The 16,059-nt window shown below is 35.8% G+C and overlaps 1 long non-coding RNA gene across 4 annotated transcripts in view; it reads left to right on the plus strand.

The window, feature by feature from the left end:
* Positions 1–15,560, plus strand: part of LOC123573662 (uncharacterized) — a 157,103-nt gene extending 141,543 nt beyond the window's left edge. For 3 of the 4 annotated variants that reach the window (XR_010587090.2, XR_012435366.1, XR_012435367.1), the window contains one exon: positions 6,550–7,809. This is a non-coding gene — a long non-coding RNA (uncharacterized lncRNA). Of the gene's footprint in view, positions 1–6,549; positions 7,810–15,388 lie in introns of those variants that run through there. The other variant, XR_010587092.1, reaches the window with a different exon arrangement.
* Positions 15,561–16,059: the final 499 nt, after the last annotated feature.

Consider the following 16,059-nt stretch of genomic DNA (forward strand, 5'->3'; position numbering starts at 1 on the left):
CCAGTGAATTTTCTTCTGGCTTAAATAATATTTCTTCAAATAAAGCAAGTTAAATTAAATTTGCAATATAATTTCTAGTTCTTTTCTCTAGAGCCATTACAAATGACTTTTACTACAGCACTCACTATAGTATATCATTTATAGTATATCATGATACATTAAATTTATAGAAAATGTACTCAAATTGATATCTTTTAAAAAATTTTCACTAATGTGTGTATTCATACTAGAATATAAATTCCACAATATGACTTGTTTTATATTAAAAAATTATTAAAAAATTTTTAAAATGTGTTTTGCATTATTTACATCTGGTTAAAATTTAAATGTGAAAGAAATACATATCCGTGGTTCTTTGGAAAGTGTAGTAAATTTGAGGTCTGTGTATGCTTTATTTTAATGTGAACACAGAAAACCGTAGAGGTTACTATTTTTTTCCCTTTGGAGATAAAGCAGTTGGGTAATGGATCGCAAACCACCTGTCTTCTGCTCGGAGAATGTACTCTTGTTGCTCTGGGTTCAGAGAATTCCTCCTGGTGCCCATTGCCATGTCCTGTATTGTAAGTTAATAAAGTTACAGTCTAATGGTCTTTTTGAGTAAAGTACACTTCTGAGTCTCTTTTTGCCCAAAGGGTCTGCACTATTAGTAGAGTCATTCCCAGTGCTCCTTTGATATTTTGCTTTTCTGTCCTTTCTTGTGAATGAATTAGTAAAAACAGTGATATTAACTATTCACTTCCAGTGTTGGTTCCATTGCATTCAGTGGCCAAACATAATTAATTCCTGAAATCTAGTCATTTCCTCTGTCATGTTTATTAAGTCTGCAAAAGCAAATCAAAAACCCAATTTTATTAATACAGAAGTATGTTTTATTTGTTTTGGAGGTTTACTCAGTTTCGTCTTTTTCTCTAACATGCTTTTCTTGTGTCATAAACATTTATTCTCACAGCAAAATATTCATTTCAATTATGCTATCAGTTAAATAATTTATTGAACTTGTGTGATCATTTTCCTCCCTCATTTATCTAAATTTGTTAGTGCCTTATGGTTTATGAAGGGTCATAAATAGTCCACTGGATTTATCTTTTCCAATTTTAATCTAATTCTTATTTACCCATAACTGCTAAAGTTATCCAACTATTATTACTGAGATGATGTTGGGAAATGACAAAGAAACTATAATTTGATGTACAATTTTGTACAATCTATGTTTTCTTATGTTCCTTCTGTTTTTGTTGTTTTGTTTTGTTTTTCGTTTTTCGAGACAGAGTCTCACTCTGTCACCCAGTCTGGAGTGCAGTGGCGTGGTCTCGACTCATTGAAACCTCTACCTCCCAGGTTCAGGTGATCCTACTGCCTCAGCCTCCCAAGTAGCTGGGATTACGACATGTGCCACCACACCTGGCTAATTTTTGTATTTGCAGTACAGACGGCATTTCACCATGTTGGCTAGGCTGGTCTTGAACTCCTGACCTCCTCTGCCTGCCTTGACCTCCCAGAGTGCTGGGATTACAGGCGTGATTGGTCTCTTATGTTCCTTTTAAAAAGGCATTGAAAAAATGTGAACATTTTATAGTATCCTGTTGATTTTATGAATGCATCTAACTCTTAAAATTTTTTTTCTTTAAGATATATCTGTGTTAAGTAGTATTCATATTTTATTAAATGGCTATTTTAAAATTGAACTTTCCTCTCATGTGGTATATAACTAGCATTTTTCCACTTTGTTTTCAGACCTGTTTCATATTTCTATTCCATGCACTCTGTTCCTCTAGGATATTACGTATCTTCATGTTAGAATGTAGAATTTGCTAGGGAATATTTATTGATTAATTGTGTCCTATATATAGGACTGGAAAGTCACTTGGTGATCATCCATGAAAAGTCCTCTTGTTTTCTTTCCACCTGTTACACATTTCATCTGTCTAATCCCCACTAATACAGATCCATTATATCTTTTTCGTATAATTTTCCTTGTTTGCCCCAAGTTATCTTCTCCACAGTAAGATCTCATCTGGATTAATTTTGAAGATTGGTAGAAAGTCCTCTCTGATATATTTTCCATCTACTCTCATCCTGCTAGGCTCTCAGATGCTTAGAGTTCCACTATTATTATTGTGTAAGTTAAACATTGTATTTTGAGTTTTTGCTCGAAGTGATCACATAACGAATTATTATCTAAATTTTCTTGCCTTGAAATTTTAAGGGCCATATTATAGAACTGCTGGCCCATACTAAAAATGTGAACTCTGTCTGAAGAACCTTTTATTGGCCAGACGTGGTGGCTCACACCTGTAATCCCAAACTTTGGGAGGCCAAGGCAGGAGGATCCCTTGATGCCAGGAGTTTGAGACCAGGCTGGCTAACATGGTGAAACCCCATCTCTACTGCTCGGGAGGCTGAGGTGGGAGAATCTCTTGAACCCAGATGGCGGAGGCTGCAATAACTATGCCACTGCTCTCCAGCCTGAGTGACGGAGCGAGACTCCGTCTCAAAACAAACAAACAAGCAAGAACCTTTTACCACTTCTCAACCAGTGTGCATCGCTCAGACGTGGAAATCTTTTTTGTCCTTTCAGGGATAACCCCTTCCTCTAGAATAATTTACTTTCTAAATCTGAGTGTGAAAATCTAACAAATAAGATTTGCCTTATTCTCTTTGATCTTTGTGACACCAAAACTTGTGAATGTTTCATTTATTACTAATACTCTGTTTTTGTAAATTGCACATTAAAAAATGTAAGTGAAATCACATTTTTCAAAGGAAATTGTTTAATTTTTGTCAATGAACACTTCTTAAAATGAAAAACAGATGAACTTCCCTTACTTTCATTTCTAAGTGTAGTTACATCTTTACAGGAAGAATTTAGGTATACATTTACAATGAGATGGTTAACAGAAAGCATTAAATATCCTGAATTGTCAGATGGGAGAGCTTTATCCACAAAAACTCCTTGATCTCTTTCGCCTGTGAGCTTTCTCAGCTTTTGTATCTCATCTAATACACATTTGTTCTAATTTTATGTTGTCTGGAATCCTTTCATGTGTGTTAGATTTGCCACTTGAGGTAAATGCTAAAGTGTTTTTAGGATAAAGCTTATGTTACATATTTGTATATTACCTCTATATCTGTATTTTCAAAAAAGTTAATTTGTTAATCAAAAGATTGAACTTGTCAGTTACTAAACAGATTGTCTCTAATTGTTAGACAAAGAATATTTATGTGAGCAATTGACTTTTAGCAATAGCACCATAAAGATAAAGGCATATTAATTTAAACCTTAATTTTTATAGGTAAGGAGAATGATCCATAGAAATTAAATGAACATTGAAAGATGATATAACAAAATTGTTCTTTTAACCTTTTTGAAATGTTCACTTTTTCTAAAATGTGCACTTTAATACACATTATTCATCTATTAGCATCTTTAGTACTGGATCAGTAGAAATTGTATTTTTTAAATTTTACATGAGTGGTTATTAAAACATACACCTAGGGTCTTTAAATTATAAAACCTAAACAAATGATTAATCTCTCCTAACACTAAAATATTTTAAAATCGATTACTACAGTGCTGGTAATGATGTATACCTGGCAGCTGACAGTCAAATTTTATGAAGGATTAAAACATAAAGTTTGCATTAAAGGTAAGATTTCTATGTACCTTATAACTGTTTCATCTCAGAAAACAATGTAACAACTTCCTTTTCTAACAACCAGTATTTACTTTTTCACAAACATAAATCTGTGAGCTATTAGCAAACACTGAATTGACATTCCAATGAAAAGATACATACTGAAATTTACAGTATAAAATACATTTTATGTCCTCTTTATGGAAAACACACATACCTACACATGCACACGTACACACACTCACACTCACGTGTAACTCTATCAACATACCATAACTAACTGCAAAGTATGTATCTAACTAAAAACACTGTTATGTGACAATGATTCTCTCCTTCACCAAACTCTTTTCAGGATGCTCTGAACTCTTCTCAGTTAGGCCCTGACTTTTGGGCTTCTGTGTTCATCTCTGCATTGTCCAGCTTTAGCAAGAATCGTGCTGAGTCAATTTACGAAAGCCCCCCTCCACCCCCAATTCTTGGTCTGACTGCTCTCTGAATTTTATCACCTGGCCTGTCTTCAGCAAAACTCCTTAGGTCAGCTGAACAAATAATTACCATACCTCCTAGTAATTGTCCATCCACCAACCCCTGACCCTGCTCCTTTGCTATTAATCCTTTTCTCTTATTGTATCCGGAATTAAGTCCAGGGTCTCTCACCTGCTCCACCCCCCATTGTGGTGGCTCATTTTGAATTCAGTCTTCCTTATCATCTTTAACAAGTATCTTCAGTAATTTTTCTTTGACCTAAGATAAAAATACATTCCTGCAATTCAGTTTTTACACATTTCCTCTTAGATGTTTATCATTCTGCTTTCTTATTAGCAATTAAATCATAAAATATAGTTATATTCACATTTAATATTTACACACTTACAACATGTAGTCTTCGAATCAATAGCCCTAACACTTAAAAATGTGCTTCAGAATGGCCTTTTCTCCTTAAATATGTTTTTCTTAGCCCACTGGATAAAAATGCAAGTTATTGTATTTAATAATATAAACCAGTACACATGTTCTAAGCACTATATTATATATCTCTGCACAAGACAGAAGAATGCATTTTTCCCCCTCAAATAGACATTTAAGTTGTGAGAATAAAACAATACATAGGAAGTGATAGAGGAGGTTGGAGCCCCCACAGAACAAGGTGAAACCCCTCACCTAGTCCCGTTTGTCCTCTGTCACATCACCTTTTCAGTGAATTCAATACGGAGCCTTAATGCTGCAGTTAGACACTAAGCAATGATCGTTTGTTCATTAACTGTACATTCCTTGATGTTCAGCTCTCATTTACACAATGTCAATATGCTTCTTGCAGTTCTTTTTGCTCTTTCAAACAAACTATGACCTTTAATTGAAAGGAGAAAATTAGTTGTGATATTGTGGCAGGAGACACCTTCTGGGATTTGTATTTGCCAGAAAAGATAGCAGCTAAGAGTTTGGTGCTGAGAAATCTGGGGGTAGAGAAAAAATAAAGTGGAAATACTCAGAAGAAAAGTGACATGTGAAACATATTTATAATAAACAGAGTAATACAAAATCTACATAAAGAGAATAGACTAATGATGCCTGAATATAGCATTCATTGTCTTCTATCTCAAATTTTTATTTTCAAGGACTGACAGTAAGCTGCTTGTGTGTAATGATAACTGGCTTTTTTTCTTCCTTTTCTTTCTGAAATCATGCTGTTGGCGGCTAATCAGTCATAATAATAATGTTACAGTGTCCTCAGCACTTGTCCTCCTAAAAGCTTAAAGAACACAAAATGTCCTGGTTCACTCATTGGTTTTATTTTTCCCAAACTCCATATCCTTCCATTGCACAGCCTCTGGGCCCAATTAAATGATTTTTAAAAATTAGGTTAGCAAAAAGAAAAAAAATGGCCTGTTTTTTGCAGATGCAAAGACTAAATGGTCCCCATACATTGAGGAGCTGACACAGACTATGATAACAGAAAGATGAAAAAGCAACAGAATCCTTGCAAGTGCCCCCCTCTCCCCTTCCCTCTTATGCTTTGTAGGGACAAAAGAAGGCAGCATTCCTTTTTCCATCATCCGCTGTCACAATACTGACTGGCTTGCCTTGCAAAATTACCTCTAGAGTGACACAGAATTTGTACCAAGTGCAGGCAGATGACAAAACTGAAGATCAAATAATATGCAATTGAGAAATGATTTTTAGGTGCTTTTCAAAGCATTAAAGGCTTCTAGGTATTGGCCCTGCATAGTGGTGTTTATTTCATGAATACATGAAATGAATCTGGCCATTTTTCAATAATATTGACAAACATTACCTCCTCTTTGAAGCCTTCCTCAACTTGCCCAGCCAGAAAAAGTGGTCTAAGGACTGCTCTTATCAGAAGAAAGCTTTAGGCCAATATCTGATAATCTAAAGGATCTTGAAGGATTGAAAGTTACTGAATATTTGAAATGAAGGCCATCTGAAAATTCTGAAATATATGATCACTATCTATTTTATTCTATTTATCTATTGTGACATGACAAACCACCCCAAACTTAGTGACAAAATGGCAACCATTTTATTATGCGGGTCAGGAGTAAAGGCACATTGCAGGCATGGTTTTCTCTGCTCCATGTCAGGGCCTACCCTGGAAAGCCTTGACTGGCTGGAGGTGACTCACACTTTTGAGTCATCTGCAGGTTTCTCCATCTGCAAGTTGGGTTCTTGGGCTGGGGATGACTGGCAGGCTCAGCGGGGACTTCCATCAGACCACTTACACGTCCTCTTCCCATAAGGCTTGGCATTCTCACCGTACAGCTGCTGGCTCCCAGGGCTTGTGTTCTGAGAGGGAACATCCAGATAGTAGAGGTTCCAGAAAGCCAGATGGAAACCTTATGCCTCTGAGGATCTTGTCTTGGAAGTCACATAACATCACTTCTTCTGTTTTCTACAGGTCAAAACAGTCACAACCCTGCTCAAATTCGCAAAGAGGGGACGGAAATGGAAGCTCTTCATGGGAGGAAGGTAAAAGAATTTGGTGCCGTCTTTAAGACTACCACATTACACCAATGGCATCTTCTCACTTTTAGCACAGCCTCTCTGCAACTCGATGATCTGCAATTTGTTTTCTCTTCACCCCAAGTGACTATGAGCTCACGCAGGGCCAAAATTATTTACAACCTAAACAAATTATATTCTAAGAAACTGTTGATGAAAATGAGACACTATAAATATTGAATGAAGTTTACACACACGCACCTAGAGAAAATTAAAGTGCTAATAATCAAAGACAATCTAAAGTCTATGGTTTAATCTCTTACTTAAATACAGTCATCTGCATTTGAGTAACTTGACAGCGATGCAGGGCAGGTGACCCCCCAAACTGGGGTTTAGCCCAGGAGGGTTATTGGCTTCACCCAGGAAAGAATTCAAGGGGGAGCCAGTGGTGTGAGACAGCAACTTTTATTGAAGCAGCAGCATATAGCAGCGGCAGAGGTATTTCTCCTTGTGGAGCAGGGCCACCCCATAGGCAGTGAGCTCAGAGTAGCAGCCGAGAGGCAGTTCTGCAGTCATATACCCACTTTTAACTATATGCAAATTAAGGTGGGATGATGCAGAAATTTCTAGGAAAAGGATGGTAACTTTCAAGTCGTTGGGTCATTGCCATGGAAAGGGATGGTAACTTCCGGGTGTTGCCGTGGCAATGGTAAACTGATGTAGCACACTGGTGGGCATATCTTATGTAATGTTGCTTTTGCCCCGGATGCCCTGGACCTTTTAACTAGTCCTCAATCCAGTCCAGTTTCCAAGTCCCTGCTCCAGAGTCGAGTACTGCCTCCTACCTCAATGGGCAAGAGTCTAGAAAATTTCATCCTTAAACCTGGTAACTTACATAATTCTTTTTCCTTGGATGCATTCTAATTGTTTCAGAGTTTTCTAGAGATGGACAATTGAGAAGGTGGCAGTCTTGCCTACTTCTAGCAAAACTTCATTAAATAAATGCTGGCAGACAACAAAAAAAAAGCCCTAAAAAGAGTGTTTGTTATCTTGCCCTCCAGCTGCAGATTGAGATGTGACTTTTATCAATCAAGAAAATGGATCATAAGAAAAAGGAGATTGTAACTTAGAAGCTTTACCTGTAGATTTGTCATTTATAATCAAATACATTGGCAGTCCTCTGTTCCTTGAACAAGACAACGTGCCTCTTTGTAAAGCTCACGCGTTCGCTTTTCTTTTGTCTAGAATGCTTTATCCATAGTATATACGTGCCTCATTCTGTCACTTTTTTTTTTTTTTTTTTTTTGAGATAAGTCTCGCTCTGTTGCCCAAGTGGAGTGCAGTGGTGTGATCTCGGCTCACTGCAACCTCCACCTCCTGGGTTCAAGCAATTCTCCTGCCTCAGCCTCCCTAGTAGCTGGGACAACAGGCAGATGCCACCATGCTCGGCTAATTTTTTTTATTTTTAGTAGATACGGGGTTTCGCCGGGTTAGCCAGGATGGTCTCGATCTCCTTACCTCATGATCCGCCTGCCTCTGCCTCACCTCCCAAAGTGCTGGGATTACTGGCATGAGCCACCGCACCTGGCCTCTGTCACTTTTTAAAAACAACAGCTTAAATGTCAATGCATTGTGCTTTTCTAACTACACTTTATGCAGTTCTTACTCCTATCAGTCTCTCTGTTTTGTTATAGTATTTACCTAACAGAAAACTACTTATTTGTTTATTTATTTAAGTCAGCTTCCCTTCCTAGAATGTAAATTGCGTGAGCGTAGGGCCTTTCAGCTTTATCTTCTACTACTATTCTAGTTCATAGTACAGTGACTGGTGCATAATAAACAATACACTTTTTTATATAAAAGAATGAGTACAGAGCCTATAAAGACAACCTCCATCGTACAAAGGCATGGAGAAAATAATTAGTGATGCATTTAATGAATTTATGTATTGAACAACTTTAAACATCACATCTAAAGAGCTTAACAAATATTTATTTTTATAGTTTTTGCTGAAGCACCAAAATAGAGGCAAAGTTTTGTGGTGGCCAAGTGCTATCTTATTCTCAAATGGAGTTTTAGACAATCCATAAATTACTTGCAAAAGGCATGTCCTAAAACTCTGCACCACTAGACCATCATACACCTTTAATAATTCTTAGATGCCTTTTATATATGATGTATTTATATAAAAATGAATGAATTCATTAGAAGACATTTTAAAAACGGGAATTTCCCTGGACAAAGAGTTTTGGGAAAGTGGAGTATTTCTTTTGAAGCCATGTGAGGAGGGCTTTTGGAAAAGCACTTAGGAATCTTGACATGTATGCTTCCTGCTTCTGTAGACACCGGGTTGGCACCTGACTCTGGTGTAAAAAAGTCTCAAGGGTTTATCATCGCTGGCAGAGTAAGAGGAGAGATGGCCAGAGTGGGATACTGCTGCCCACCCACTGATGTTGGGGCGAAGACACCCTGGGCCAGACCTAGAACACATAAATAGAAAAGAGCTGGACTTGAGGGACTTGATTTTGAACAGGACGCTACCAAAAGCACCTACCTGGGAAATTGTACTAACATAAGAGTCAGCGTGGGGCGGTGTGGTGGTTTGTTTTCACGCTGCTGGTGAAGACATACCCAAGACTGGGCGATTTACAAAAGAAAGAAGGGGCTGAATTGCACTTACATTTCCGCACGGCTGGGGAAGCCTCACAATCATGGCGGAAGACAAGTCACATCTTCACGTGGATGGCGGCAGGCAAAGAGAGAGAACGAGAGCCAAGTGAAACGGGTTTCCCTTATCAAACCAGCAGATCTCACGAGACTTACTCACTACCACGAGGACAGCATGGGAGAACCCGCCCCCACAATCCAACCGTCTCCCACCGGGTCCCTCCCAGAAACGCGGGAATTATGGGAGTTCAATTCAAGATGATATTTGGGTGGGGACCCAGAGCCAAACTATATCAGGTGGACTGCCAGGAAAAAGGGGCAGGCGTGTGTTAATGCTTTGGAGAAGGCACTGTGTCTGGGATAGGAGCTACGGGTGAGAGATCCCAGCCACCGAAGGTCGCCAAGGAATCTGTGGGAGAGGAAATAAGAATTTGCCTGCCTGTTCCCAGTTGTTTGAGACTGGGGAGAAGGCGATGAGAAAAGGTTTCAATTGGATGAGAGGTTGATACTCAGATATTAGGCAGGAAAGAACTTTTAAACCCCTGAAAAATGAGAGTTCTTCCTCATAACTGAGAGTAACTAGGAAAAAATGTCAGATCGGCCTAATATTTCATCCGGGGATAAATAAGAACAGTTCAAAATTAGAAAGAGCAGTAGTGAGAAAAAAAGAAAAGGTCATTCTCTGCTTTTAACCTGACAACTCTTATTCAGTCAATTTAAATGTTAAACAGGTTTTAGATAAAATACTAGTAAGTAAAACGCCTATGATAAGAGTTCTGGGTAAAATGTACAGCATTCTGTACTTCATAAAGAATAAAAACTCAAGTTTATTGTAGATATATTGCATGTTCTTTCTGTATTCTTTCTATATATCTATTACATGTATTTTCTCTAATAGTAATTTTAAAAACCTACACATATAGGTATGTACAGAAAAAATTGAATGCTGACACACTTACCTAAATGTTAAGACAAATTTTTTCCCTGGGATTGATTTAAATTTTCTTCTTTATATTTATTTCCTCTGACCCTGGAGGCTGTGTGTACTTTACTCATTCTTTGATGCAAATACTTTTTTTTTTCAGACGGAGTCTCACTCCTATCGCCCAGGCTGAAGTGTAGTGGTGCTATCTTAGCTCACTGCAACCTCCTCCTCCCAGGTTCAAGCGATTCTCCTGACTCAGCCTCCCAAGTAGCTGGGCTTATAGTTGCACACCACCACGCCCTGCTAATTTTGTATTTTTAGGTGAAACGGTTTTCGCCATGTTGGCCAGGCTCATCTTGAACTCCTGACCTCAGATGATCTGCCTGCCTCGGCCTCCCAAAGTGCTAGGATTACAGGTGTGAGCCACCGCACTAGGCCACAAGTACTTTTTTGAGTCCTTTGAAGGTGTCTGTTGGAAAATGTGGTCACACTTCCCAGGGAGCAGGTGATAATCTCTCCCTAAGCCGCTTGACAATGGGTGGTCCAGCCTCCTGTTGGGGTTGCTTGGTCCTTTGGCATATTTAAAATTTCTTAGGCAAATTTTTAATTTCAGGTAGCCCCTCGCTGGCTGATGAGAACCACCTGCATGCTGTTGCCCCTGCTGATGAGAGAATTCTAGTGGTTCTAGGGCTGCTTGTGCTTTCTCTGCACAGTACTTTCTTGTCATTACCGTGGCCTCTTGCCTTTATTTCATAGGCCTTTGTCAGACTCTGGGTAACAGTTTTCCTAAATATCCAGGGCTCCAGGACGCCCTTTTTTCTAGGCTTAAAACTCTCCTAACTTCTTCCCAGTGGGGAAATTGAGACTTAGAGCAGATCAACAACTTTCTCCTAAAATAAATCACCTCCTCTATCTGCAACCTAGGTCAGCTTCTCTCTTTCACCAGCTGGAGGCCAGTGGTCTGCTAAGGTCATATGTGTGCATATGTTGCTAGGCGAGTCTAGCTTTCTATAGGCTATGGGAGTGGTTGACATACATTTCCTAGGACTTTGTCATACACATAATGGAAATAATTTCATGTGAGCATTTTTAGCTTACTGAATCCAAAAGTATATTAAAAGGTGCTTTATGATAAATAGAAGAATAGAAGAATATTTTCACTTTGTAAAAGTTTTCAATGTTCTAATTCACTCATTAATAGTAAAAATCACATAAATATCTTGATAGATGCTGAATAAGAATTTTATAAAGCTCATTATATGTTTTAAAAATTGAAACAATTTATAAAGTTGAATTTCTACCATATTGTGTATTTTTTAAATTCTAATAAAATTAAATGGAAACTTCCTTAATGTGTTAAAAACTTATACCAAAATATAATGTAAATATAAATATTTGATGCATATACATCAAATATCACATTTAAAGATTAACTTTAGACACATTATCTTAAATCGGGAGCAAAACAAGTGTCCAATTTTAATTATTGGATTTCAGTCAATCACTTGAGATTAGGGATAATTCCTTGGAATTCATGTAAAAGAAATGTGGATTTTGAAAATTTTGAGAAAAAATAAAACAGTAAAACTTGATGATTACAGAGATGTGATCTGCATGAAATTCTAGTAGAATTAACAAATAATGAGTGTTAATAAGAGAACTGAAAAAGTTTGCTAAATATGAGGTCAACTTTCTCAGTTCTTCAGCATTCATTTAAATAAGTAATGCCAGCCAAAATGAAAAATAATGTGATATAAAACAATAGCAACAAAATTTAAAAAGTATGTAGAAATTAACCGTGGAAATAAATCTATAAAGTAGAAATTTTAAAATTGTAATAAATGAAATTAAAGAACACCTAAATAAATGTGGAGATCTATTATGTATTTAACAATATAAAAGTTTTACCTATAAGTTCAATGTAATTTCAATAAATATTCAGTAGTACATTTGAGGAACCGAACATATATACATATATACAAAATATACAGATACAAAAATATCTGTGAAAAAGTCATCTGACAAAAAAGAAACAGGATATCTTCTTAGTGATACATAAATGTATTACAAAGCTTAAATAATAACATAGGAAATAAAGAGTGAAAATATCAACGTAACAAAATAGAGTTCAAGAACAGACCCCTTAATCTGGGAACTAGATAAAGATGAAAGTGGTATCATCTCCAATGGCAAAAGGTTGAATGGTTCATAAATTGTTTCGGGAAAACAGACTTAAAAAGTATAAAAATAAAGTTGGCCTTCTATTTCATAGCATATACAAAGGAGGACTCCAGATTGATTAATGATTTAAATGCAAATAGTAAAACTGTAAAAAATAATGGGGCTATGGAGACTTCATTACAGAACCTTAAAAGCACAATGTATATGGATTTAACTGCCATGGATTTATCAACATAAAAATTCAGGATATTTTTCCAGCAATGAATATTACAAAAAATATTAACAGATGGACGACAGATTGGGAGAAGATATTTGCAAAAGGTTTAATATTAAAACTATACAAAGAATGTCTTCCAAGTAACCAAAAAGATGAAAAAATTAGTAAGGAAATTGGCAAAGGATATAAATGGTACAAAATGACTGAAAATTATGTGTATAGATGTGCAACCATGTTAGTAATCAGATAAATACAAAATAAAATAAAATACTACTTCACAGTTATTGGAGTCCCAAAATGGGAAAGAAACCATGTTGATAAGAATATGGAGAACTGATGCTTGTCATCTATAGCCTGTGGGAACATAGACTGGTGTAGGCTTTCTGGAGGAAATTACACGGTGGTGGATTTACAAATGCTTATGTCTTACTACTCAACAATGTGATCTTTGTTATTTTATTCTGGAAAAATCTTGCCCCCATTCCAAGCAGGGACGTGCCTGAGTATGTTTGTGGAAATAGGTAATTGGAGGCAACATAGCTATTTATTATTAGGGGAATCAATAAAAGCAAAATGTGTTGATTACATACTATGGTTGTATTAGTCTGTTTTCATGCTACTGATAAAAACATACCTGAGACTGGGAAATTTACAAAAGAAAGAGGTTTAATTGGACTTACAGTTCCACATGGCTGGAGAGGTCTAACAATCATGGCATAAGGCAAGGAGGAGCAAGTCACATCTTACGTGGATAGTGGCAGGCAAAGAGAGAATGTACCAGCAGGGGAAATGCCACATGCTTATAAAACCATCAGATCTTGTGAGAACTCACTCATTATCACGAGAACAGTATGGGGGAACAGCCCCCATGATTATCTCCACCTGGCCCCACCCTTGACACCTGGAGATTATTACAATTCAAGGTGAGATTTGGGTGGGGACATCTAGCTAAACCATGTCAATGGTATTCATAATCAGCATGTCTGATCTTAAAAACTTCATGTTGACTAAATAAATAGAAAAGAAAAGATTGATAGCATAGTAATAATTACAAGTACCTTCACAAAACCTTATTCTTGTTTTAGAAAAAATTCTCATACTGAAAATAACATAACCAAAAACATGAAATCAAGCATTTATTCCACCGATAGATGAATGGGGGTAGGACTCAGGGAGGAAGGTGAGAAATATAAGATAAAAATATAATAAAATAAAAACAAAATGGTGACTTTCAGACTGATGATGAATGTGTATCATGATTTATGTGAAATGTTTAATTCAGTTATTTGAACCTGTGGTAAAAATCAAATATCATGAGGTAAAAATCAAATAAAATTTTATTTTAATGCATAGTAAAATTGGTCATGCAGACAGATCCTATTCTACTATCAATCTCTTTTTTGGAAATCCCTTTACAAACAGTAGACTGTCGAGCATTGTTTCTTCAAATTTTCTGTATGTGAAGATTTAAAATATTAGGCATGTTTGAATATGGAATTGATAATGTATGGAGAAGGCAATTTCTTTGTGTGTTTTAACAATGCTATCCAATACCCAATCAATATGTAAAACATTTCTGTCAGCTTCAAGTCTGCCATTCTGTTCTATTACTTGCCAGTATTTTCACTGCATGAAACTAACTTTAATTTCTTTGTTTCTGAGGAGTTGGTGACTTTCTGTAACATATTTTATGTACAATCCAAAACAATCCATTAAGCACTCCCTCCCCACATTCCCTGTTTTTCTGTTGACGTTCAGATTCAACACATTTATAAAATTAAGGACTGTTTTGCCAATCTCAGTTACCAGGTGTGTTATACTTTGAGGGTTGTTTATTTTCCTTAAAGTGAGACTGGATTTAGGCCCATACTTCATTTGAACTTCTCTCTTTGCATTATTTGTCTACTGGAGAAATATTGATTGGAAAAGCAGTGTAGAATAAAGTTAAGTATCCTATATAATATTTTCCTAAATAATTAAAAATGAGTTTTTAAAAAAAGTGATGTTAAAATTGTTAAGTAAAATCCAAAATGACTGATTCTTGTATTGACTTCCCAAGGATTAAAATCTCATTAGATAATAATGTAATCTAACTTACATGATAAAGTGTCCATAAAAGTAGCTAATAGTTTTCTTAGCATGTAACATTCAAAACTGAGCAATTAGTAATATGGAGTGGCCAGTGGCTAACAGTATTTAAATTTAATGAAACCTTCACAAATTCATGTTCTTCCATTTCACAGAAGGAGAAAAGGCTGATATGTAACAGTATTCAGTTTTTTGGGGGAATACTTTTTAAGAGTAATAATGTTTTCTAAGTGCTTAGTCAAGATAACTTTTACATTATGGGAAAATGCAAGTTATTAATTCTCATTAGATTTATTTAGTGTTCTGTCACTCTTGCATTTTTAGAGATTTTCCTAATAAGATATGTGTATTTTGGCATCCAACCTCTCAACATCTTGCATGGTATTTAATATTGATATAGATATTCCTTTTTGTTATCCTGGAGTTTGAAAATGCCAGCTTGTGGTATGTCCTTTGTATATTATGAATTAAAATATTTGCCATTCTTTAAAATGCCATGTTATCCATGATTCATCTTTTATTAACATTAAATCCACAGACTGTCCATAAGGATAGTCTTACCACAGTTTCTTCTCACCTAAGTATTTAACAATATAAATCAATGCGTTAAATGTTCTTTCATGTGCTACTAGGGAAAAATAACTGGCTTTTAAATGATTTTTAGTTGTAATTATAACAACAGCTATAGTTCTTCTCCTGATAGCTTTTTTTTCCCAGGTGGCCTATTTTTATCCTGACATTTTTGTCCATTCTATGAATTTCATCATAGGGAAGAAGCAGCAGTTTGTCTCAGAGCAGCTCAATTTCAATCTCCAGGTGACAAGCTGATATTTCTTTCCTTTGAAGAAGCTTTTAATATGATGGGTTAAATGTCAAGGAAAAAAACCATCATATATTGAACCTTGCTAACCTCATTTATCTTAATATTAAAAACATATTGACATTTGATTTTTAAAAAAAATGATCTATTTTTTAACAGATGTCAAGATTTTTAAATAATGCATTTATTTAGGTATCTTGCACCTTGTTACAAATCATTTAGTGTAATGACAACATTTTGGTGAATATAAAAGATATAATCAACTTCAAAGGTATTTACTCATCTTCGGCATACTGATAATGTAAAAAGTAAAACTGTGAATTATTACACTAAAAATTATGTGATAGGCTCTGTTCATTTTAGTTTAAAAGTGGTATCTACTATGAATAATATGAAGGAGCAGAAAGAGTAGAGTTGAAGAAGAAATAACTGCTATTTATTAGATGATAAAAAGAAAGTAAGTTATAAACAGGACAGTTTGAAAATAGTTTCTTAAATAGATTTTACATTACATATTTTAGAGACACAAATATTTAAATATTGAGAAAATGGAACATTATATTATTTG

This window comes from Macaca fascicularis, chromosome 5, assembly GCF_037993035.2.
Source record: "Macaca fascicularis isolate 582-1 chromosome 5, T2T-MFA8v1.1".
In the NCBI taxonomy this organism is placed as follows: Eukaryota; Metazoa; Chordata; class Mammalia; order Primates; family Cercopithecidae; genus Macaca; species Macaca fascicularis.